General features: G+C 42.6%; 1 protein-coding gene and 1 long non-coding RNA gene across 5 annotated transcripts in view; one reads left to right on the top strand and one right to left on the bottom strand.

Moving 5' to 3' along the window:
- SOBP (sine oculis binding protein homolog) overlaps nt 1-24,909 on the bottom strand; it is a 149,349-nt gene that overhangs the window by 21,315 nt on the left and 103,125 nt on the right. The window lies entirely within an intron of this gene.
- On the top strand, nt 2,901-11,840 carry LOC308583227. The gene is made up of 3 exons (XR_014006135.1): nt 2,901-4,406; nt 5,872-7,370; nt 7,736-11,840. It is a non-coding gene; the product is annotated as an uncharacterized lncRNA (long non-coding RNA).

Raw genomic sequence — 24,909 nt, 5'->3', positions numbered from 1 at the left:
ACTTTTGTATAACTTCTTGGCAGACAACAGTTTATTTAACAACTTTTCAAAAACTAAGGCAAACCTTTTATTATTAGAGCCTTACCAAAAAAAAAAGTTATTTTCTGCGCTACTATTGGTGTGGTGAAAACACTGCCAATTCTTTTTTTATAAAAAAGTAAATAAGGCTTGAGAACTAATTAAGCTGTGAAAGGTTTTCCCAGTTGTAAGCCACTAGAAACCAAAGTTCAAAAAATAGTCATTCTAGGTTTCAGAATCCATTTCTTCAGAGAAATTATTGTGATTTCATTAACACATTAATTTTGCAACACTAACAGCTCTCACAGATGGCAGAGACATGATCTACAATTCAAATATGACTCTTGTTTGCACAAATGCCTTTCCCGTCATATGGCATTTTAAACAAGAATTAAAATGAGTAATCTTTCCACAGCTATAAACAGATAAACAGATGTCAGAATTTTCAATGCCTTTTTTTTGGACAGATTTTATACAGAGATACAAAACTTTTAGATTTTGTTGTTGTTTATTCAGTTCTCATAATATTCTGTAGACTGTCTTTAGTACTATACATTAAATGTACAGTACTGAGTTTATGGCCACGTGAAAGCAATGTCCTTCGTACACCTTCACTATTCAAGACTAGGAATACTACTTGTGCGTGTGTATGTCTTTTAAGATAATGATTGTAAAATGATAGCATTTAATAGGTAGTTTAATTTTAATAACCATTGGCCATATAAACAAATTGAAAACAACATATGCTGGGCATTTGATTACTCATCTCATTTAACTCTCAGCTTTTCTTTATCTGAAATGGTGATGACACTTTAAAAAAAAAGTGCTTTTTTTAAGCCTAGGCATGATGCAAACAAAATTAAGCCCTGTTAAGTCACACTGATCTCAATAGCCATTTACTTAACTCTCATGGTAATCATATTTACTAAGTAACTTTTATTGGGTTTAGTGGGGCTTACTCCCATGTAAGTGTGCCTATAATAGTAGCCATCTTTTTGAAATCAGTAGGATTTAAGCATACTTAAATTAGACTCTAGAAATTAAATCCAGACACTGGATTTGGGCTACAATCATTTCAGTGTTCTGGGTTCAAATGCTACCACTGCCACCATGTAGAGAAGGAATGAAAAACTGGATTTTTGAATGCATGGGAAATGTGTTGGCAAGGTCTCCTTATCTCTATCTCACTCCTGTTAGCATATAACAAAGGAGAGAGTATGACTCCTCTCTATCCAGAGCTAATTCCCTAATCCTGCAAGCTAGCCAAATGATGCACAGGAAAAATCAACCCTAGTGCCACCATCCCTGGAAAGTCCCCCAAATCAGAGTCAGGGAACATTAAGATCTGTTTCTGGATGCCCTTAGGATTCACCCAGACAACAACCAAAGATCCACTCGGCCTCTCAGACCTAAGCCCACGTTACTCAGTAGCAATGACACAACAGCCAGGTACCACATTTAGAGACAAAGCTTACCTTTCCCTAAAAAGCCACACCAGCAGATGAATGCAACTGCTTTATTAAGAGACGACAAAGCGAAACAGAACCCTATTGACCTTAAAAGTACAATTTAATAAAATTAGGGGAAGGCATATTTTGGAATTTAGGTACAGTGGTACCTCTGGTTAATTCGTTCCGGAGGTCCGTTCTTAACCTGAAACTGTTCTTAACCTGAAGACCACTTTAGCTAATGGGGCCTCCCGCTGCTGCCGTGCCGCCACCGCGCGATTTCTGTTCTCATCCTGAAGCAAAGTTCTTAACCCCAGGTACTATTTCTGGGTTAGCAGAGTCTGTAACCTGAAGCATATGTAACCCGAGGTACCACTGTATAGACCAACAATAACAAAGCTAGCTTGCCTCGCCCTAATATCAACTGTTAGATTCATGGACCTCACCACCAAACTGCAACCAGACACATGTGGCTGCAGCAGCACAATCCTTCTTCTGAATGGGGACCTAGAACCAAAGTCAAAGATCAGGTTTTTTAAGTAGGCAATCAAGGTCCAGGGCCCATTTGTCCAGCACCAGAGGGCATATGTGCGGGAAGACCATGCAACTGCAACTACTCTGCTAGTTTTTACACCATCACTATGACATGGAGCAATCTTGCCTTGACTCTCGACAGTAAAAGGCTATTAAAATAAACCAAAGAATTTGGGATTTCTTTATGGACTGAATCATACCTAATGTTTCACTCTCACTGCACAGTTTGGTCCTTTCTGAGATGCATCCTCAAAATACTTGCTTCATCCTGCTGACAACTTGTCTGCTTCTTGTGAAGCTTCAGAAAAGAAGTCACCTGGCCCAGAGTTTAACTAAATTGCGCAAATTTTCACACTGCTCTTTGAATGCCAGTTCTTGACATTCTTGACATTCAAGAACATGTATGTGGGAGCACCTATTTTGAATCTGCATACAAGGTACCCAAATATATAATGCACACACATTTTGCCAGGTATGTAGAACCTCAGAGATGTATCAGTCAAGGATTTTCACTTCAAAGGGTAGTATTCAACTAAATTTTACTTAAAATTAATGAACATGTCTAAGGTAGGTCCATTAATTTCAATTTGAGTAAAACTTAGCTGAATGTCGTCAAATATGTTTCCAAATGTTGTTTGCATGGCTGGCACATACTCTACTCCCTTCTTGGCTTTACCTCCATCATAACATGTTGCTTCCTAGTGAGGATCATTCCCGGTGCTACCAACTGTATTCCTAGTGGGATGTGCAAGCCTGGCAGTCAAGAATCTAATTCAGAGGTTTGGATGGACTTGGATGGGAGGATTCTGGGCCCGTGAAAAGGTCTGAAGCAGAACGTTAGTTTCGCTGATGTGCTAAGAACCATGGATTCCCTTGACTTACTTAAACCTGGTCAGAAAATGTAATTACAGGCTGCTCTACTTTTGGGTTTGATTGCAAAGCAACAACCCACATCTACGTTCACAAAACACCTCATTATTTCATGGTTAAATGGTTTCTGTGCTGTAGCTCCAAACACAGAGACAGTTCAATTCTACATATTGTTACCCAGTTCTAAATCCCATGATGTCCAATGGGGTTTGTTCCTGGATGTGCACTGGATTCTATGCACATTTATCTGGGAGTAATTAACACTGGCATGCTACTTTTTCTTCTGAAAGCTTTTTATTGTTAAGATAAACAAGCATAGAATAAACAACAAGAAAAGATAAACAATCTTCCCAACCCTCTTCCCTTATTAGCATAACTTATCATCAGTGTTTTTTCTTCTTTTCCCCATCTTAATGGGACTTACTTCTGAGCAAAGGTGCATTTTATGATTGCACTGCAAATACAGAAGTTTAGGTCTTCTCTAATTATTTTATTTTATAAATGATTGGTCAAAATGTTCATGTTATTGTTTTCTCTATTAGATAACCCAGTGTGTTCCTGTATTGCTGTGTGGTGAGTAAATATGTTCTCCTGTAAAAATAGTTAGAAATACTTCTTGCAAATTCTCTCAGAATTCCCCCCTGCTTTTAATAATTCACTAAAAGAAATGCTAATGTTGGTCTACTTCACTCACATATTGATCACCCTCTATTCAGTATATTTTATCATTAGGTAAAATTAATTAAGGATATTGAGGGTAACTGCAATAAATCAATTTGTGAGCACATCCCTGATGAACTAAATATCTAGTCATTATACAATTGATTTTACTCAGCACTCCAAAGTCACACATAACTAGCTCTCTCTCTCTCTTCCCTCCTCTCTTTCATATCCTGCCACAGATACAGCACACCATCCCTTCACATGGAGTAAAAATTACTGGAGTAGAAATAATGTCACTTAAGAATTAATGAATCAGATCTGTCCTACAGGATTGGTCATTTAAGATGAGGTCAATGAATTTATGATACAAATGGCTATATACCAAAGGTAATAAAATGGAGCAAAATTATTCATTTTACTTCTAACTAATACCATGCTCAAAGTAATTACAGATTTCTCCTAAGAGCTCATTCTGATTACTTAAGATGTGACAGATAGACCATATACATATATTTCACTTCAATAAAACAACATTTTTCCCTGTCTCTGATATATACGCATTCAATATATTAGAAAAGATTTGTGTACTGAGTAGATTCTGCTGGTGACAGGGCCCCCTCCCCACCCAAAACGGTATGAAACCTTAGCATCTCTTCAATTTTTTATATGACATATCTTTTCTATTTGTGATATAAATGGCTATACAAATTTTGAAATTAAGACTGTTGCTCTAAACCCCCTCAGCTGGGATATAAACCCTGTTTAATGCTGTGACCTGGGGAAGAACTTGCAGCCACTTAGGTCCTCCCTGTTCCTTACTGATATCATGTTAAGCTAAGCCATGATTTGGCTTACTGTGGTGTTTAAACCAGTGTTTCCCAACCTTTTTTGGGCAAAGGCACACTTGTTTGATGAAAAAAATCTCGAGGCACACCACCATTACAGCCCCGTGACGTCAGCGCGCAGCGTCACGCCGGGAGGGACGCACGAAAGTGTAAGTTTCAATTTTTTTCCCTCCCCCTTGCCGGGGAACCTCCAAGCTTTGGGGGTGGGGGGGGAGGAGGCAGCAAAGCGAGGGACTGAGGGACTCCTCCAACGGCAAGGGTTGGGGAAGAAGAGAAAGGGCTATTCCGCTCCAGTCCTTTCTGAAGGAGCTGAGGGTGGGGGTCCTCCGGCGCCTTCAGCGAAACGGCGCCGGCCCAGAGCGCTTCTAGGAGGCTGCCTTTGTGTGCGACGTAAAGCCCTCTTTCCCTCCCTCCAGCCCCGTGTCACCTGTGGAAAAGGGGGCTGGATCCAGTGACGCAACTCGGAAAACTGTTAGGGAAGCCAGAGTAGGAAAGTGAGTGGGGGGCGGCGTCGCCGCTTTAACCCACGTTTCCTTTTTGAAAGAGAAACTTAAGACTAGATGACCCTTGGGACCCCTGCCAACTCTACAGTTCTATGGCCCTTTGTGGAGGGGGGGCAGCACCTGGAAAGACGGGCTAGGGGATAATTGGGGCGGCCGCCTTAGGCACACCAGAAGCGAAGCACGTCCTGAGCTACAAAAACAAACCCAATTCCTGCCTCGTTTTTTGCAGTTTCTGCAAAGCGAGGGAGTCTCCCCCACCTCCATTCCTCGGTGCCTCCTCCTCCCCCTGCTCCCCACTACGGGTCTCCCCTGCACTTGGCCAGGCCGCCTCGCCCTCCTTCCTTTCCCAGAGCAGTGGCTCAAAGCGCCTCCTTGCACCGCAGGTACACTCCGTGGGGAGGGGAGGGAGCGGAAGCCCAGACCAGCCCCCAACCTGCTTAGTCCGACCCCTCAAACCTTCCCAAAATAAGAACTCTGCGTTCTACAATGTCACCCCCCAGCGGGGCCCCCTTTATTCCCGGTGAGAGGGGGGCAGCGGAGGGAAAAAGCTGCTTCCCACACTTACCCGCCGCCATCTTGACTTCCCGCAATGAGCCGGATGCGGCGCCTAAGCTCCCTGCCGTCGCTTCTCCGCCTCCTCTACTTTGCACAAGGCTTCAGGGTCGCCAGCCGATTCATCCATCGGCCGCTCTTTCAAGCCCACTCGGAGGAGGAATGAGTCGAAAGAGCCAGAGACGCAGCCGCAGTGGAAGCCCCTCCCCTCCCTTCCAGTCTCGGGGCGGGGCAGAGGCCAACAGGCTGGCAAGCAGAGCGCCGAGAGCGAGGAAGCTGATGCAACGCGGAGGCAGACCCCGGCTGGCGTGTGTTTCCCAACCTTTTTTGGACTCGCCCACCTCCCTCCAGGCAACATCTCGCGGCACACCAGGCAACATCTTGCGGCACACTAGTGTGCCGCGGAACACCGGTTGGGAAACACTGGTTTAAACCAAGGATGAATAAGTTCTTACTAACCACAAGCTGCAGCCAAGGTTAGTTCTTAGCAACAGCTTATGGTTAGTGAGGAGACAGCTTAAGCATGGGGCCCAATTCAAATAAAACTTTGGTTTAGCTGAGTGCAGCTAAACTATGGAATTCGCTACTAGAAGATGTAGTGGTGGCCAGCTTGTACATTTTGAAAAGGGATTTTTGTGGCCTTGTGCAGCAGCGAAGGGGGAGGGGGGCGACTGGCATCCTGAGCCTCCTGCATGGTGGGGTAATGCTTTGTCTATTTTGTGGCCACATGGGAGGCTGGAAAGAAGGATGACAACTTGGTAGCCAATCACTCTCAATGCTGGGATTCCGAGGGATGGGGCTTAGGAGTGAGCCAGGGGGAAGACTTCACCTACCCAGTCCACTTCTAGGACGTAAAAGGCTCTCCGCACCATAGTCTTCACTTGGGCTTCCCCACTCATCCTCTAAAGCTTATTGTACTTCCAGTTGTGCTTTTCTGTCTTAAACAGGTTGGTGTTTAGTATAATGGTTGCTATAGACAGGTGTTGGTCATTGGTTTCAGGACTGGGAAGAATTTTTGCCTAAGGCAGATGGCTGGGTCCTGCGGGTTTTTGCCTACCTCATAGCAATCGTCATAAACGTTCCTTTGACAGAAGAGGCATTTGGTTGGATGCTTAGTAGCGAGGGCCACCTGCCTCCATTCCATTGAAGGATTAGTTTATCCTAATTCATTGTTACATGGCCTCATCACACAATCTGGTTTCTTTTGTGCATGTGTGAAAGAGCATCACCACCTGTCTATTCGGCTTAATATGCAATTATTCAAAATTTTCATGGGCTTTCATATAATCAGTGTTGTTGTGTGTTTTATCTGGCCCTAGTTGGGTCCTTGTAGTAAATTGCATTACATATATTAATTCGGTGTTTCATCCAATATGTTATGCACCTCTGAGGATTCTGATTTGAAATGCTTAACATTTTAACTCTTTTTTTCAACCCTGCTGATAAAAGAAAATTGACTTTCTTTTGGATTCTATTGCTATTTGAACAGCTTACACACACACACGTACACTCACTCACTCACTCTTGGGGATGCAATATGTGGAAATGTCAAAAAGGACATCTGTTCTGGTCAGGTTTGCCATGTGGAATGGAACCCAGCGGGGAGGAAAAAGAAATGGCGAACAAGCTCCAAGAGACAACAGTAAATATCAGTGAAGGGGAGCTAACAGTAACCATCAGCAACTTCTGCCAGTATTTCACAGCTTCATGGTCATGCCTCTGTCTTTCTCAGAACTTTTATTTTCCACAAAAAACAGTGGATTAACACCAAGCCTTTTCTTATCCCCACTATAGATACCTCAGAGCCAATATCTATTCAATGGGGAGTGCTTTGAGAATGTCACTGTTTTGCAAGTGGGATTCAGTCACACGCTGGCAAATGCAGGTTGAGTAATTAAGGTGAATTTGGCACTCTTGCAAAACAAACCTGCTTCCCCGTTCCCTGGTACAGTGGTGCCCCGCAAGACGAATGCCTCGCAAGACGGAAAACCCGCTAGACGAAAGGGTTTTCCGTTTTTGAGCTGCTTCGCAAGACGATTTTCCCTATGGGCTTGCTTTGCAAGACGAAAACGTCTTGCGAGTGTTCTGATTTTTTTTCAGTTCCCCCCCTTTTTCTAAGCCGCTAAGCCGCTAATAGCCTTTTAGCCGCTAAGCCGCTAAGCCTTTAATAGCCGCTAAGCCTTTAATAGCCGCTAAGCCTTTAATAGCGCTAATCCGCTAAGCCGCTAATAGGGTTGCTTCGCAAGACGAAAAAACCGCTAGACGAAGAGACTCACGGAACGGATTAATTTCGTCTTGCGAGGCACCACTGTAATTCAGACATTCATAATAAGGGAAATGACAAGAAGATGCAATGTCGAATGACAATTGTTTGACTTTCCTGCAAACTTTGTGCAAAACACATTGGGATCAACACTCAATAAACAAGTTTGTCTGGAAGCGACTTTGGGCTCAAACTGTTTATAAAACCCCTGCTTGGTCACTATGATCAGCTGAGACTCTTTTTAATTGGATATGCCAGCAGCAGGCTGGTTGGCAGTAATATGGCACCAGGCCTTCAGTTGGCTACTCCCTGATGCAGCCTCAAGGACATATAACAGGCACCAAATCTTTATACATTTCAATGCCCTTCTAAAAAAAACTTTATTCTTTACTCAAGCGTTTTCTGATTAAGGCTTAATTGCGTTTTTTTAAAAAAACTCTTCAAACATTGCTCAAGTTGTATATGTTGCTGTAATTGGGACTTGTGATTAATATTTTAACGTATTTTGTAGACTGATTTTACTGTACACCACTTAGATAGTTCAGTTTAAAGCAATGTTTCTTTGGTTTTTTTCCAGTCCTATGCAGCCAAGGGCAAGCTACCTCTGAGCAAAAAATGGGCACAGGAAAAGAAGCTGCTTAAGCCTTTGCCCTCTGATTCCTTTTTCAGGTCATAATTACCTTTCTGAAGCTGCTTTTTACTCTGGGGGGGGGGTAGAATTTATCAGCCTCTAATTATCCAGTCTTCTGCTCTGGTGGAAACTGTCCCAGGATGAAAGAATGAAAGGAAGGGAGAGGAAGGACTCACTGAACTTTTCTTAGAATGTAGTTTAATCCTTAAATAGTACAGTAATTCCTTCTCCCTTGAGAACTGTGATTCTGTGGCAGAAGCTGGGAATCCCTGACTGAAAAATTATCAATGTCTCACCAAATTTCACTTCCCTGGTTTTGTGTATGAAACAGAGACAATTATAACAGGGTTCATTTTGAATCACTGGATAGCTCAGCTGGTTAGACAATGGTGCTGATAACAGCAGGTCGCAGGTTGAATCCCCATATGGGACAGCTGTATATTTCTGTGTTGCAGGGGGTTGGACTAGATGATCCTCAGGGTCCCTTCCAACTCTACACTTCAGTGATTCAATGAGTGATCAGGTCTAGGTAAAGAAGCTTAGACAAGGAAAGGAAGTAGGTGGTCATGTTAGAACAAGGCCACTTGGTCAAAGTGATGTTGTTCTACTGCTAAGTTAGGCAGGTCTGTCTGTGCCTGCCCAGTGACTAGATGAACCACCTGTGAAAGGCACTGAAAAATTGTGAGGTATCTGTGCCATTAACCAATTAGTTAATAAGTAGCCAGGAAAAATAAAATCATGTTAAGGAATTGGGGTTGGGGGTTGAGGGTTGAGGGGGGAAATCAGGCAGATCATGCTATAATGATTGGAGTACTGAATGTAAATAAATTTCGATTCCCTGCTCAGCTGTGAAACAAACTGAGTGTCCTTTGGTAACTCACTATCTCTCAGTCTAAGCCACCTCAAAGGATTGTGTATGGCTAAGGTACTACTAGAAAAGGCTTTGATCTAGTCTAATGGAGCTTTTCTGATGGTGCTGGTAATAATATAGCAAACCAAAATAATCTGTGTGCACAAGAAGTAATATACAGATTTAAAAAAAAAACAAATTGCAGAAAATAGTTAGTTTGATAACCTAACAAACTGTGTAGACAGTGACATGGGTCTCTCCCTGACCCCCTGTATATCATCTGTGTTTAGTGTCTTCATTACATAGAGAGATAAATCAAGTGCAAGGAGTAGGTTTTTAATGAATCTTACAGCTGTCATTTGTGAACAGTGAAGCATGTTCTGTTCAAAGTCATTAGGTCTTCCTGCTTTCAGGAGGGTGAAAGGGGTGAGATTTTTTTCTCTTTTGTAATGAAGAAGATATATCCAACAAATATATCCCCCCAAAAAGAGCTCAAGCAGCCAAGAAAGAAAACTTTTGGCCTATCACATCCAATTATCTGTGCTTCTTTTTACTAGATTTTAAATGAGGGGCAAGTTCATATTTTACAACAAGCAAATATGGGGGAAGCTATCAAAATAGAAAGTCGTACACTAGTGCATGCAAGTCTTCATGTTCCAGGAAAGTTGGTGGAAAGGTAGTTGGTTATTATATATTACCAAGCATATATAAAATAATAAGTTGAAGCAGAACCAGTATGGCTTCTGCAAGGGTATGTCTTTTTAGAGTTCTCTGAGCTTGCTAACAAACATATAAACAGAGGAGATCCAGAGGTGATAGAACCTCACCAAAGAATCCTGAATAAGCATAGCGATCAAAGCATAAGAAGTAGAAAGATTCACTTAGGAATCAGTTAAGGGAAAGGAAGCAACAGTAGGAATGAATGGAAAATCCTCTCAATAGAGGGTTGTATAAAATGGAGTCCCCAAATGATTGGTAGTGTAACTTAGTGGACCATAAAGACTAGAGATGTGGTTGATAGCAAGCAACCAGAGTGTTTAGTTAAACAGAACATCCTCACAAGTTCATGTTGGTTTTGGCACTATATAGCGTGGTCCAGGATGAGTGCGACAGAAAAGGCCTTAGTTCTCAGAGCAGAATGTAGAATGAGCATGATCTTGGAAGATTTAGTCAGAGATGCTATTTATGGTCCACTGGTTATATGATCCTTCTTTCTTCTTTACCTCTTATTCTTGTTCCTTGGGTTGGTGTTTTGTTTTGTTTTTAAGAGGTTTCAGAGTCTGATGGATTCAAAGAAGTGTGGTCTAAATCACATTCATTTGGCCTCAAAGCATTTGGTGGCCTTTGTAGCCAGAAATGAGCCTTTGGAAGTAGATGCACTACTGAGGTCAAGAGATGTTGATGGACTGACAGTTTGCCCAAACTAATCTAAAAGTGATTAGACGCAGTGTTATTTTTCTAGGGAAAAAAGAGGTACTGGAACTCACCATGAACGCCACCCTTGTTCTCTTATAATGACAATGGTGACACCCACCCAGAGGTGCCAGAACTGAGTTCCAGTGAGTTCCAGCTGAAACAAAGCCCTGATTAAGGCTCATGTAAAAAATACTGAAGAAAAAATGTTATTACCTACATTTAAAATACAGAAAAAGATGGGCTTTTGAGACGAGCTGATGAGAAAGAAGGCTTCTAAGCCATTCCTCAGGATACACAAAGGGAAAAGTAAGAGCACGAACTCCCTCACTGAAGTTCTAGAAAATTCCAGAAATGCTTTGTCTGTGCAGGAATTGTGAGACTACACAAAGCTCATAAAGAAGAATGTAAACTTTTATAGATGCAATCCTATAGATATGGTTTTGGGAATAAGCTTTGTTGAATTCAGTGAGGCTTGCTTCTGAGCAGACCTACATAGAATTGTGTTATATCTTATATTAACATTATTTGGCCCAAGTTCGGTTCTTTGGGAACTTAGGTTTTGCAAAACTGTAAATTGTGTGGATTTTGTTGCAATAATAAAAGAGAAATGAAATAAAAGAGCAAAGTTGGAGAAAGTAAAAACTGTCATTCCTAAAGTACAAGAATGCTGATAGTTGTTCTATGGAATAGACACCTGCCCCACAGCCTTTAATTTATTTCACAGGAGCTCAGCTTGATTCCAGAACTGTTCCTATTAAAATCAGCAAGAGATTGCCACCAGGTTCAGCGAGGGCAGGGTTAGGACTTTGTATAATTTGTGTTATCACTTCATTCAAACCCTCATAAACTATGCATGAGGAACAAGAAACAGCGGACAAATTGCACAGGTGTCATTCTTAGCTGCTTTTGAGTAGACTATACTTTTTTTTAAGCTGGTGATTTTTCTTCAAAGCATATGAACCAGCAGAAAATTATTGTTTCATCATAGAAAGCCTTGGACCTGTATTATCAAACAACAGGCTGTTTGAAAGCCATCACTAATACTGGCTTGGGTCTGGACCATTGAAGAAACAAATAGCAAAGAGCTAATAATGGGACACGCCACAGGGGATGTGGCTTAGATCTTCCCTATCATGTTTAGGGATGGAGGAGAAATTCAGTTCACTGTGCATCTAAAGCTGATTCACACTTTGTGAAACAATATGCACACTGAAACACAGCTGTCCTTCGAAATTTGCACCCATCTGAACTTTGCAATGTAGTTCTCCAACCAATCAAAGTTTACAAAAATGCATATATTAAGAGAAAATGCATAAAAATGAAAATATTAGTGAAACATACAAAAGGCATTATAATAAGAAAATATTTGCTTGCAAAAATATGTACATTAGTCAAAATTGCATAAAAAGGTATGTAACAGGAGAAATTCTTTTTATGAGGGTTTAAAAAATCATAAATTGGTGAAAAATGTAGAGAACTGAATTCAGACTGGAAAAATGAGAAATAGAAATAACTGAAATTGACAGATCCTTTCAACCCTAATTGTGCTTTAAAATTATTTACAGGAAGTTACCTTTTTAAAAATATGCAAAAACAAAATTCTGAAAATTCAATTTACTCAGAGTTCAGATGCTTTTGATATGCAGCCATCAATACTCAAATACACAATCCTTTGACCTTAAATATGAAAAAGTGAGCTATCAAATGCCTTCAGATATGAACAGCACAATCCTATGCATCTCTGCTTACAAGTTTCATTATGTTAAATGGAGCTTACTCCCAAGGTACATAGGATTGCAATCAAAACACCACTGCATATCAACAATCAAATACTGCTGTTGTATATTAATTTCTAATACGTTCTAAGTACTATTTCATGCTATCAAACACACAAACATGTGTTATGTGATGGCTGCTTCTGATTAGTAGATGTGAGAGTAAGAAAAATTCTTACAAGTGCCTGTTCTTGTTGATTGTGGCTGAGGTGTACAACCCACAGCCTCCAAAAATAATCATTAAATAAAATAATACAACTCTCTTACACATGCACACTGTATCTCCTTTGTCAACTGCTGTATTTAGATAAATTATTTTATATGGTCCTTTCCCTCTATGCTCATTTACCAATGGCTGAATAAACTTTGTATCAATTCCTCATAACCTTTTTCAGGTCATACATCATTTCATGATATAATGCACAAATGTGGATTCCTATAATTTTTAATAGCAAAAAAAGAAAAAGAAAAGTGTGATTTTTGTTTATTCTGTTTTCTTTTTTATATCTAAAAAAACATAAAACACATTTAACGTTACATTTCTATAGCTCACAAAACTAGCTGGAACATAAACATAGTAATGAGTTGGTAAGATGGGCACACTAATGGCTTTTTGCTTAGACGAATATGTTTTCAGCCCTAGGCTTTGCTCCAGGCCAGTGCTATTTCTACTAGGCAAAAATCACCTATGAAATCCCATTAAATAAATTAAATTTAAATGTTGCATTTCCTGGGACCAGTGAATAACATTTTAATACGAACTCAAAATACCTTTCTATGGGTGATAACAAGCCTTAACTGAAAACATAAGCTAAGATCTTGATATAACAGCAATTTGATAAACATTTTTTTTTATCACATCCTGTTGTAATTACTTTGGATTTATATCACTGCTATATCATCTTACTATTCACAGAAAACAGACCAGGGGTTTCAGTACTGACAATGTAATATCTAAAGGTAAAGGGACCCCTGACCATTAGGTCCAGTCGTGACTGACTCTGGGGTTGCGGCGCTCATCTCGCTTTATTGGCCAAGGGAGCCGGCGTACAGCTTCCGGGTCATGTGGCTGGCATGATTTAGCCTCTTCTGGCGAACCAGAGCAGTGCACGGAAATGTCGTTTACCTTCCCGACGGAGCGGTACCTATTTATCTACTTGCACTTTGACGTGCTTTCGAACTGCTAGGTTGGCAGGAGCAGGGACCGAGCAACGGGAGCTCACCCCGTCGCGGGGATTCGATCCGCCGACCTTCTGATCGGCAAGTCCTAGGCTCTGTGGTTTAACCCACAGCGCCACCTGCGTCCCATGTAATATCTAAGTGGTGCTAAATGTGTTGCATCTTATGACCAAAAAAAAGGTCTGTTTGTTAAGAAATTCTGTTTCCTCTGTAATGTCTCATGGACCTTACCCAAATCCTGACATTACAATGTTTGCTTTCCCCCCTCTCTTGCCCTAGCTCCACATCATTGGCAACTGCTGGTAAGGGATGAGGAACAGCTGGGTGTCATCACATGATACTGTTGCAGACACCATCTGCACTATACATTGAAAGCAGCACTTTAAAGCATTGTGGACTCTCCCAAAGAATCCTGGGAAGTGTAGTTTGTTAAGGATGCTGAGAGTTGGCTAGGAGACCCCTGCTCCCTCCACAGACCTACAATTCCCAGAGTCCCCTGGGAAGTGAGATTGATGAAAACATATTCCTCTTAAGACTGATGCATTTAGTGGAAAGTCTAGCTTGTCTGTGGCCACCCCAAGTGTAGCACACTGCAACTCGCAAGCTGGCTTCCTGATCCAGGATCTTGCACACAAAAACAGTTGCCTTTGCAGTCTCCCTCAGCTAATCTATTGAGAAGAATCTCTGTCTACACATGGATTGCTGTAGCTAAGCTGGAATGGGACAGCAGCCGAGTACAATATTAGTACAAACATTTTAAAACTATTATTATTTAATGTTTTTGCAAATCTAGATATCACTGCACAAGAAGCAGAATACCAGCTGCATTTTACATTTTAGTGCACAAAATCTTTTCTTTGCAGTATTAAGTGGATGGTTTGGCAGCAAGAGGCATACTAGTTAACCTCAGGCAGTTGTCCAAGCACAATGTGAGATTTGGAGGATGTGTAAGGGTTGAAATTCCATTATAGGTGTTTAATAATTAAGCACTACATGTTTGGAATCTCATTCCTTCCTATTACTTTTTAAATAATTAATCTGTATTTACATCTACTGCACTTCATGGAACTAAATACATAAAAGTGAGTAAGGATGATGGCAGGATAATTGTTTTCATCTTATGGTGACACTAACACATGTTTATTGTCATATACAGTAAAAATAAGAATAATGAACAAAAATGCAATTCAGGCTGTAATCCTGTAAGTCACATTGAACTCAGCATGACTTAATTTTTGAGTAGACATGCATAGGATTTTGCTAAAGGTTGCGTGCTCTAGAAAACTGAAATATATGTAAGTGGTTTTCTGTTAAAACAATTCAGTCGTTAGCACAAATAATGCTGCATGTCTCCACACAAGAAAAAAACCAGCTCTTGAAAGCTCTTAGCAGTATATATTTGAATAAAAATAAGAGCACAGTCAATTATGTTCCCCAGTTTCTTTCCTTTATTCTCAGCAATAATAATTTTATTTCACATGCTGTTTACATTATTTTACATGCTATTCATTTTTATTTACTATTTTGTCCTATCTGGAATGCTACTGTTTAAAACGTCCTATATCTATCTATCTATCTATCTATCTATCTATTTATTAAATAAAATTTATACACCGCTGGATTGTAAAAAAAAATACTCAAAGCGGTTTACCTGTACTAAAACTGTCAAAATAAAAACACCTTCCCCTCCAAGAAACAACCCACAATGCCAACAAAGCTTTTCATCCTATCTCATTCAGGTTGGGACACCCAGGCTTATTTTCCTGGCTTTTTGCCAAACACAGGAGATCTCCCACTACTGATATCCCAACCATACAATAGAGACAATGCAGCCACTCTGTTTACACCAGTAACACCCAACATTCAATTACATTTTCCTGCTTCCTTTACAGTATCAATACTCTTTCCCTCCCCAGACACAGAGTAATTGGGAATGTTAATCTCTAGACCAGGCATAGGCAAACTCGGCCCTCCAGATGTTCTGGGACTACAACTCCCATTATCCCTAGCTAACAGGACCAGTGGTCAGGGATGATGGGAATTGTAGTCTCAAAACATCTGGAGGGCCGAGTTCGCCTATGCCTGCTCTAGACCTATATCTTTCCCCTTTGTAGAAAATACTGAATTATAACTCCATGCCCAATGGGTGCAAATGCAGCCATCAAAACACAGGGTGAAATTTAACTGTTTCCATCCATCAGTGTAAGGGACACATTGATGGAACAGTTTCCTCCTCTCCCCAGCAATTCTTGTGAACTCCCCAAAACTTTTTTGTATGGCGAATTTGGTGAAGTACAGGAAGCCGCATGGGGAGAAATGGAAGGGGAAGTCCTCTCTCTTCTATTCTTCATGCAATGTTGAATGCTGCCAGAGAACAGAGGAGTGCATCCTTTCAAGAGGGTAGGCATGACTGCAGCAGTTGTCAGCAGTCAACCACTCAGAATGACTTGCTATTTCAAAAGGCAGGAAGGCCAGGCACAATCACATTGCAGGTGGTGGTCAATTGATGGAGAAAAAGCCAGCAGGAAGTTTATCCAGACTGCCTAGGCAGGGGATGCTCTATGGAGACCCTGCTGATTTCCTCTATGCCTCTATATTTCTGTGCTTATTTTTTTAAAAAAATTAAGCCTGAAAGCCACAATGGACTGATTCAGGGAATGCTCTTCACAAGTTGCTTCCATGAAACACTGTAAGGTTGTAGAAGTATCGCTTTTCTGGAAGCAGAATTGTAAAAGCGGGTTTCGAATAGCACTTAATATAGTGCTGTATAATCTTGCAACTTTTGCCCCTAAGGTCAAGATGCTTCTATCATGCTTACTCAAAAAAAAAAAAAAAAAAAAAGTCCTGTTCAGCAAAGGACATCTGCAACTTTAATTAGAAGCTTTTCTTTCTGGCAAACTGCCTCTAATTGTCTCCTGTAACATGAATTGGCCCTTAACTGGAGCGTAAAAAGTTGCAACACCATTGATCCACCTTGGTGACTGTTTATGTTGACTAGCAGTTGTTTCCAGGTTTTCAAATAAGTGACTTTCACAGCCCTATCTATTGTTTTTGTTTGCTATACAGTGGTACCTCGGGTTAAGTACTTAATTCGTTCCGAAGGTCCGTACTTAACCTGAAACTGTTCTTAACCTGAAACACCACTTTAGCTAATGGGGCCTCTTGCTGCTGCCACGCTGCCGGAGCACGATTTCTGTTCTCATCCTGAAGCAAAGTTCTTAACCTGAAGCACTATTTCTGGGTTAGCGGAGTCTGTAACCTGAAGCATCTGTAACCTGAAGCGTATGTAACCCGAGGTACCACTGTAGTGGTATATATTTGTGTGTTTTTATATTGCAAACTGCCCTGTGATCTTTGGGTGAAAGGTAGTGTTGAAATTTAGATGATGATAATAATAATAATAATAATAATAATAATAATAATAATAATAATAATAATAATATCTGGAGGTGCCTGGAACTGAACCTGGGATATTTTGCATACAAGCATGTAGAATCATAGAATCATAGAGTTGGAATAGACCACAAGGGCCATCGAGTCCAACCCCCTGCCAAGCAGGAAACACCATCAGAGCACTCCTGACATATGGTTGTCAAGCCTCTGCTTAAAGACCTCCAAAGAAGGAGACTCCACCACACTCCTTGGCAGCAAATTCCACTGTCGAACAGCTCTTACTGTCAGGAAGTTCTTCCTAATGTTTAGGTGGAATCTTCTTTCTTGTAGTTTGGATCCATTGCTCCGTGTCCGCTTCTCTGGAGCAGCAGAAAACAACCTTTCTCCCTCCTCTATGTGACATCCTTTTATATATTATTTGAACATGGCTATCATATCACCCCTTAACCTCCTCTTCTCCAGGCTAAACATGCCCAGCTCCCTTAGCCGTTCCTCATAAGGCATCGTTTCCAGGCCTTTGACCATTTTGGTTGCCCTCCTCTGGACACGTTCCAGTTTGTCAGTGTCCTTCTTGAACTGTGGTGCCCAGAACTGGACACAGTATTCCAGGTGAGGACTGACCAGAGCAGAATACAGTGGCACTATTACTTCCCTTGATCTAGATGCTATACTCCTATTGATGAGGCCCAGAATTGCATTGGCTTTTTTAGCTGCCGCGTCACACTGTTGGCTCATGTCAAGTTTGTGGTCAACCAAGACTCCTAGAGCCTTTTCACATGTACTGCTCTCAAGCCAGGTGTCACCCATCTTGGATTTGTGCCTCTCATTTTTTTTGCCCAAGTGCAATACTTTACATTTCTCCCTGTTAAAATTCATCTTGTTTGTTTTGGCCCAGTTCTCTAATCTGTCAAGGTCGTTTTGAAGTGTGATCCTGTCCTCTGGGGTGTTAGCCACCCCTCCCAGTTTGGTGTCATCTGCAAATTTGATCAGGATGCCCTTGAGTCCATCATCCAAGTCGTTGATAAAGATGTTGAATAAGACCGGGCCCAAGACAGAACCCTGTGGCACCCCACTAGTCACTCTTCTCCAGGATGAAGAGGAACCATTGATGAGCACCCTTTGGGTTCGGTCAGTCAGCCAGTTACAAATCCACTGAGTGGTAGCATAGTCAAGACCACATTTTACCAGCTTCTTTACAAGAATATCATGGGGCACCTTGTCAAATGCCTTGCTGAAATCAAGGTAGGCTACATCCACTGCATTCCCTTCATCTACCAGGCTTGTAATTCTGTCAAAAAACGAGATCAGGTTAGTCTGACATGACTTATTTTTCAGAAATCCATGCTGACTATTGGTGATCACAGCATTCCTTTCTAGGTGCTCACAGACTGTTTGCTTAATGATCTGCTCCAAAATCTTCCCTGGTATTGATGTCAGACTGACTGGGCGATAATTATTTGGGTCCTCTCTTTTCCCCTTTTTGAAAATCGGGACAACATTTGCCCTCCTCCAGTCTGCCGGGACTTCGCCTGTTCTCCAGGAATTCTCAAAGATGACTGCCAGTGGTTCTGAGATCACATCTGCCAGTTCTTTTAATACTCTTGGATGCAGTTCATCTGGCCCTGGAGACCTGACTACATCTAAACTAGCCAAGTATTCTTGTACTATCTCCTTAGTTATTCTGGGCTGTGTTTCCTCTGCTGAATCATTTGCTCCAAATTCTTCAGGTCGGGCATTGTTTTCTTTATCAGAGAAGACTGAGGCAAAGAAGGCATTGAGGAGTTCAGCCCTTTCTGTGTCCCCTGTTTGCATTTCACCATCTTCTCCTCTGAGTGACCCCACTGTTTCTTTGTTCTTCCTTTTGCTACGAACATACCCATAAAAACTGTTTTTGTTGCTTTTAACTTCTCTAGCAAGCCTGAGTTCATTCTGTGCTTTAGCTTTTCTGACTTTGTGTTTACATGTGCTGGCTATTTGTTTGAATTCCTCTTTGGTGGTTTCCCCCCTTTTCCATTTTTTGTACACATCCTTTTTTAATCTTAACTCAGTTAAAAGTTCTTTAGATAGCCACCCTGGCTTCTTTAGGCACCTTCCATGTTTCCATCTCATTGGTATTGCCTGAAGTTGTGCTTTTACTCTCTCCCTCTTAACAAACTCCCAGCCATCATGAACTCCATTTCCTTTTAGTATTACTGTCCATGGGATCTCACCCAGCACTTCCCTAAGTTTTATGAAGTCGGCTTTCTTAAAGCCAAGAAATTGAGTCCTAGTAAGCTTGGCTGCTCCTTTCCGCTGTATAGTAAACTTCAGAAGAATCATAGAATCATAGAATCATAGAGTTGGAAGAGACCACAAGGGCCATCGAGTCCAACCCCCTGCCAAGCAGGAAACACCATCAGAGCACTCCTGACATATGGTTGTCAAGCCTCTGCTTAAAGACCTCCAAAGAAGGAGACTCCACCACACTCCTTGGCAGCAAATTCCACTGTCGAACAGCTCTTACTGTCAGGAAGTTCTTCCTAATGTTTAGGTGGAATCTTCTTTCTTGTAGTTTGGATCCATTGCTCCGTGTCCGCTTCTCTAGAGCAGCAGAAAACAACCTTTCTCCCTCCTCTATGTGACATCCTTTTATATATTTGAACATGGCTATCATATCACCCCTTAACCTCCTCTTCTCCAGGCTAAACATGCCCAGCTCCCTTAACCGTTCCTCATAAGGCATCATTTCCAGGCCTTTGACCATTTTGGTTGCCCTCCTCTGGACACATTCCAGTTTGTCAGTGTCCTTCTTGAATTGTGGTGCCCAGAACTGGACACAGTATTCCAGGTGAGGACTGACCAGAGCAGAATACAGTGGCACTATTACTTCCCTTGATCTAGATGCTATACTCCTATTGATGAGGCCCAGAATTGCATTGGCTTTTTTAGCTGCCGCGTCACACTGTTGGCTCATGTCAAGTTTGTGGTCAACCAAGACTCCTAGATCCTTTTCACATGTACTGCTCTCAAGCCAGGTGTCACCCATCTTGGATTTGTGCCTCTCATTTTTTTTGCCCAAGTGCAATACTTTACATTTCTCCCTGTTAAAATTCATCTTGTTTGTTTTGGCCCAGTTCTCTAATCTGTCAAGGTCGTTTTGAAGTGTGATCCTGTCCTCTGGGGTGTTAGCCACCCCTCCCAGTTTGGTGTCATCTGCAAATTTGATCAGGATGCCCTTGAGTCCATCATCCAAGTCGTTGATAAAGATGTTGAATAAGACCGGGCCCAAGACAGAACCCTGTGGCACCCCACTAGTCACTCTTCTCCAGGATGAAGAGGAACCATTGATGAGCACTCTTTGGGTTCGGTCAGTCAGCCACTGACTGCAGTCAGCCACTGACTACAAATCCACTGAGTGGTAGCATAGTCAAGACCGCATTTTACCAGTTTCTTTACAAGAATATCATGGGGCACCTTGTCAAATGCCTTGCTGAAATCAAGGTAGGCTACATCCACTGCGTTCCCTTCATCTACCAGGCTTGTAATTCTGTCAAAAAACGAGATCAGGTTAGTCTGACATGACTTATTTTTCAGAAATCCATGCTGACTATTGGTGATCACAGCATTCCTTTCTAGGTGCTCACAGACTGTTTGCTTAATGATCTGCTCCAGAATCTTCCCTGGTATTGATGTCAGACTGACTGGGCGGTAATTATTTGGGTCCTCTCTTTTCCCCTTTTTGAAAATCGGGACAACATTTGCCCTCCTCCAGTCTGCCGGGACTTCGCCTGTTCTCCAGGAATTCTCAAAGATGACTGCCAGTGGTTCTGAGATCACATCTGCCAGTTCTTTTAATACTCTTGGATGCAGTTCATCTGGCCCTGGAGACTTGAATACATCTAAACTGGCCAAGTATTATTGTACTATCTCCTTAGTTATTTTGGGCTGTGTTTCCTTTGCTGAATCATTTGCTCCAAATTCTTCAGGTCGGGCATTGTTTTCCTTATCGGAGAAGACTGAGGCAAAGAAGGCATTGAGGAGTTCAGCCCTTTTATGATCACTCGCGCCTAATGATCCTTCCACTTCTACCCCACTAACCAGGTCATCAACATTGGTTAGAACCAGATCTAAAATGGCTGTTCCTCTTGTTGCTTCTCCCACTTTCTGGACAATGAAGTTGTCTGCAAGGCCAGTGAGGAATCTGTTTGACCTTATGCTCTTGGCTGAGTTTGACATCCAACAAATATCCGGGTAATTGAAGTCCCCCATTACTACTATCTCCCTTTTGCATGCTTGGCATGTGTTATTGCATGTGTTCTGCTACTGAGCTGTGATCCTTCCCCTAGATACTGAGTTATAATTTCCATTGTTAAAAATATTATTCAGATGCGTACTACACCATTAATGAACTCATTTTCTGAGTACTGATCTTTATGTATCCAAAACTGGACTACCTGCAGAAGAGAGAGTTGCCAATCAGGCAAAAGTACAGTGGTGCCTCGCAAGACGAAATTAATTCGTTCCGCAAGTTTTTTCTTCTTGCGAGTTTTTCGTCTTGCGATGCACGGTTTCCCATAGGAATGCATTGAAAATCAATTAATGCGTTCCTAGGGAAACCGCCTTCAGACCAGGTCCGGGGACAGTCTGTCCCCCGACCTCTTCTGAAGGCTGGGGGGGGGGACAAGGGCTTTTCTTCCCACCGCCAGCCTTCAGAAGGCTGTTCTGAAGGCTGGCGGTGGGAAGAAAAGCCCTTCTCCCCACCTCCCGTCCTGCAAGCTCCGGGGACAGGAGGGCTTTGCTGCCGACCGCCAGCATTTTAAAAGCCCCCGCTGTCCCGGGGCGATTTTAAAATGCTGGTGGGTGGCAGCGAAAGCTTCGCTGCCGCCTGCCAGCATTTTAAGATCGCCCGGGACAGCAGAGAAGTCTCCGCTGCCCCGGGGGCTTTTAAAATGCTGGGGGTCGGCAGTGAAGGCTTCGCTGCCGCCCGCCAGCATTTTAAGATCGCCCGGGACAGCAGAGAAGTCTCCGCTGCCCCGGGGGCTTTTAAAATGCTGGGGGTCGGCAGCAAAGGTTTCGCTGCCACCCGCCAGCATTTTAAGATCGCCCGGGACAGCAGAGAAGTCTCCGCTGCCCCGGGGGCTTTTAAAATGCTGGGGGTCGGCAGCGAAGGCTTCGCTGCTGCCCGCCAGCATTTTAAGATCGCCTGGGACAGCAGAGAAGTCTCCGCTGCCCCGGGGGCTTTTAAAATGCTGGAGGTCGGCAGCGAAGGCTTCGCTGCCGCCCGCCAGCATTTTAAGATCGCCCGGGACAGCAGAGAAGTCTCCGCTGCCCCGGGGGCTTTTAAAATGCTGGGGGTCGGCAGCGAAGGCTTCGCTGCCACCTGCCAGCATTTTAAGATCGCCCGGGACAGCAGAGAAGTCTCTGCTGCCCCGGGAAGGCAGGTGGGGGGAGCAAAGACTTTTGCCCCCCGCCGGCCTTCAGAAGAGGTCCAGGACCTCTTCTGAAGGCGGGCGGGGGGCAAAAGTCTTCCCCCCCGCCTGCCTTCAAAACCGTCCGGGACAGCGGAGAAAGGCGCTGCCTTTCTCCGCTCTCCCGGGAAGGCAGGCAGGGGGGAGCAAAGACTTTCGCCCCCCCCCGCCCACCTTCAGAAGAGGTCCAGGACCTCTTCTGAAGGCGGGCGGGGGGCGAAAGTCTTTGCTCCCCCCTGCCTGCCTTCAAAAGCCGTCCGCGATAGCGGGAAGCGCTTCCCTGCTATCCCGGACTGCTTTCAAAATGCTGGCGGTGGGGAGCAAAGCCTTTCGGCCCCCGCCGGCCTTCCTGGACTTCTTCTGAAGGCCGGAGGGGGGGAAAGGCTTTGCTCCCCACCGCCAGCATTTAAAAGAGGTCCCCGGAGATTTCCCTATGGGCTTTCGTCTTGCGAAGCAAGCCCATAGGGAAATTCGTCTTGCGAAGCGCCTCCAAAACAGAAAACCCTTTCGTCTTGCGGGTTTTCCGTCTTGCGAGGTATTCGTCTTACGGGGTACCACTGTACTTGAGGAGGCCACAGAGCAGGGCCAGGAAAAAAGGCATTGCATGGAAGAGGTGATGTGGCTTGAGGGCAGTGCCATGAAAGAGTTCTGATGGCCAGAAAGAAATGTTCAGAATTTGGCTCCTGGACCTGAGGTTCCCCACCCCTGGCATAGCTCTTGCCCCCAAAATTGCAGTGGCCATTTTGGATGCCTTGCTCTTGCTCTGTGCTCTCGCCCTGATGTTGTGGCACATGTCATGTGGTTCTCCTGGAAGCGCATCCCAGAAGATGCACGTCCCAGTTTTTTATCTGAAAAAGTTGGGCGCTTTGAAGAGGCTGTGCCCCAATCCAAAAGAGCATGGATCTTCTGTTACTGCTGCCCACATGTAAAAAGGCTAATTAGATTGGGATCACAGCAAATTAACAAGTCAGAATAGGCGGTTGTTGTTGTTTAGTCATTTAGTCATGTCCGACTCTTTGTGACCCCATGGACCAGAGCACGCCAGGCACTCCTATCTTCCACTGCCTCCCGCAGTTTGGTCAAATTCATGCTGGTAGCTTCAAGAACACCATCCAACCATCTCATCCTCTGTCATCCCCTTCTCCTTGCACCCTCCATCTTTCCCAGCATCAGGGTCTTTTCCAGGGAGTCTTCTCTTCTCGTGAAGTTGCCAAAGTATTGGAGCCTCAGCTTCACGGATCTGTCCTTCCAGTGAGCACTCAGGGCTGATTTCCTTAAGAATGGATACATTTGATCTTCTTGCAGTCCATGGGACTCTCAAGAGTCTCCTCCAGCACCATAATTCAAAAGCATCAATTCTTCGGCGATCAGCCTTCTTTATGGTCCAGCTCTCACTTCCATACATCACTACTGGGAAAACCATAGCTTTTACTATACGGACCTTTGTTGGCAAGGTGATGTCTCTAATTAGATTGGGATCACAGCAAATTTACAAGTCAGAATAGGTGGTTCAAATCATACTGGTGGTAAAAAATAGGAGGTGCAGTGGAATGTTTAGTGTAAGTTAATTAATTTCAAAAAGCGAATATGCTTATACGATATAATTGTGTTATGATTCCACACAAACTGGTTTTTCCCCTCCCTTATGTCAATTCAATGTCACCTTCCTAACAAGGCTCCGAAATCTATTTTACTATAAAATGTAATTGTTTAGCAATGAAGACTTCAAATGATTGATGCATAACAACGAATGTAAATCATTTTGGCAGGATTCAGTAAAGTTGGTGGTAAAGTCCAATTAATATGTTTTATACCTGTTATTTGGAATATAATAATTAAATCTAGATAAATTGAGTGTGTGGGCACCTACATTTGCAGTATTATTATAATTATGCTACATTAGCACTCTGAAGTATGCATCATAGAAAAGGGAAAGTGGTATTACGACTATTTGACAACAGTAAGAGTCCTAAAGGTCAATATGACTTTTACTCTAATTGACTGTAATTTTCTTTCTTCCTTTCTAGTGTGGAATAGCAGAGCGTGGGAGGGTAAAATAATGCTTTATCACAGGACCTGCTTTCCCTTTTTAAACAACAAAAATGCAACTATCTTGCACACATTTATGTGCATATAAGTCTCACTGAAATTTCAATGTCTGCATGTATGCAAGAGTACAGCCAGAATAATATACTGCATGTTCTTTGAACTATGTAAGTCAAAATTCAGTCATGGAATGGTCTGCAGAAAGTATAAAGAAGAAGAAAAAAGTCCACACATTATATCTAAACCAAGGGTGACCACCAACTAAGTTTTATTCAAAAAATACCTATTGAAATTAACAGATCTGAGTCATGTTCATTAATTTAAGTGGACTCTAGTAGAATTTAGCTGAATACCACCCAAATACAATTTCTGTTATTATTTCAAATAGACTTTAGTTTTATAATATTTGGGAATTGCAAATATAATCCTGTAAATTGTTTCTGGGGCTAAGAATGAATTTGATGCTTACAGTATTC

Source organism: Podarcis bocagei (assembly GCF_964188305.1).
Source record: "Podarcis bocagei genome assembly, chromosome: 3".
Taxonomy (NCBI): Eukaryota; Metazoa; Chordata; class Lepidosauria; order Squamata; family Lacertidae; genus Podarcis; species Podarcis bocagei.
This window is presented reverse-complemented; position numbering and strand designations above follow the sequence as displayed.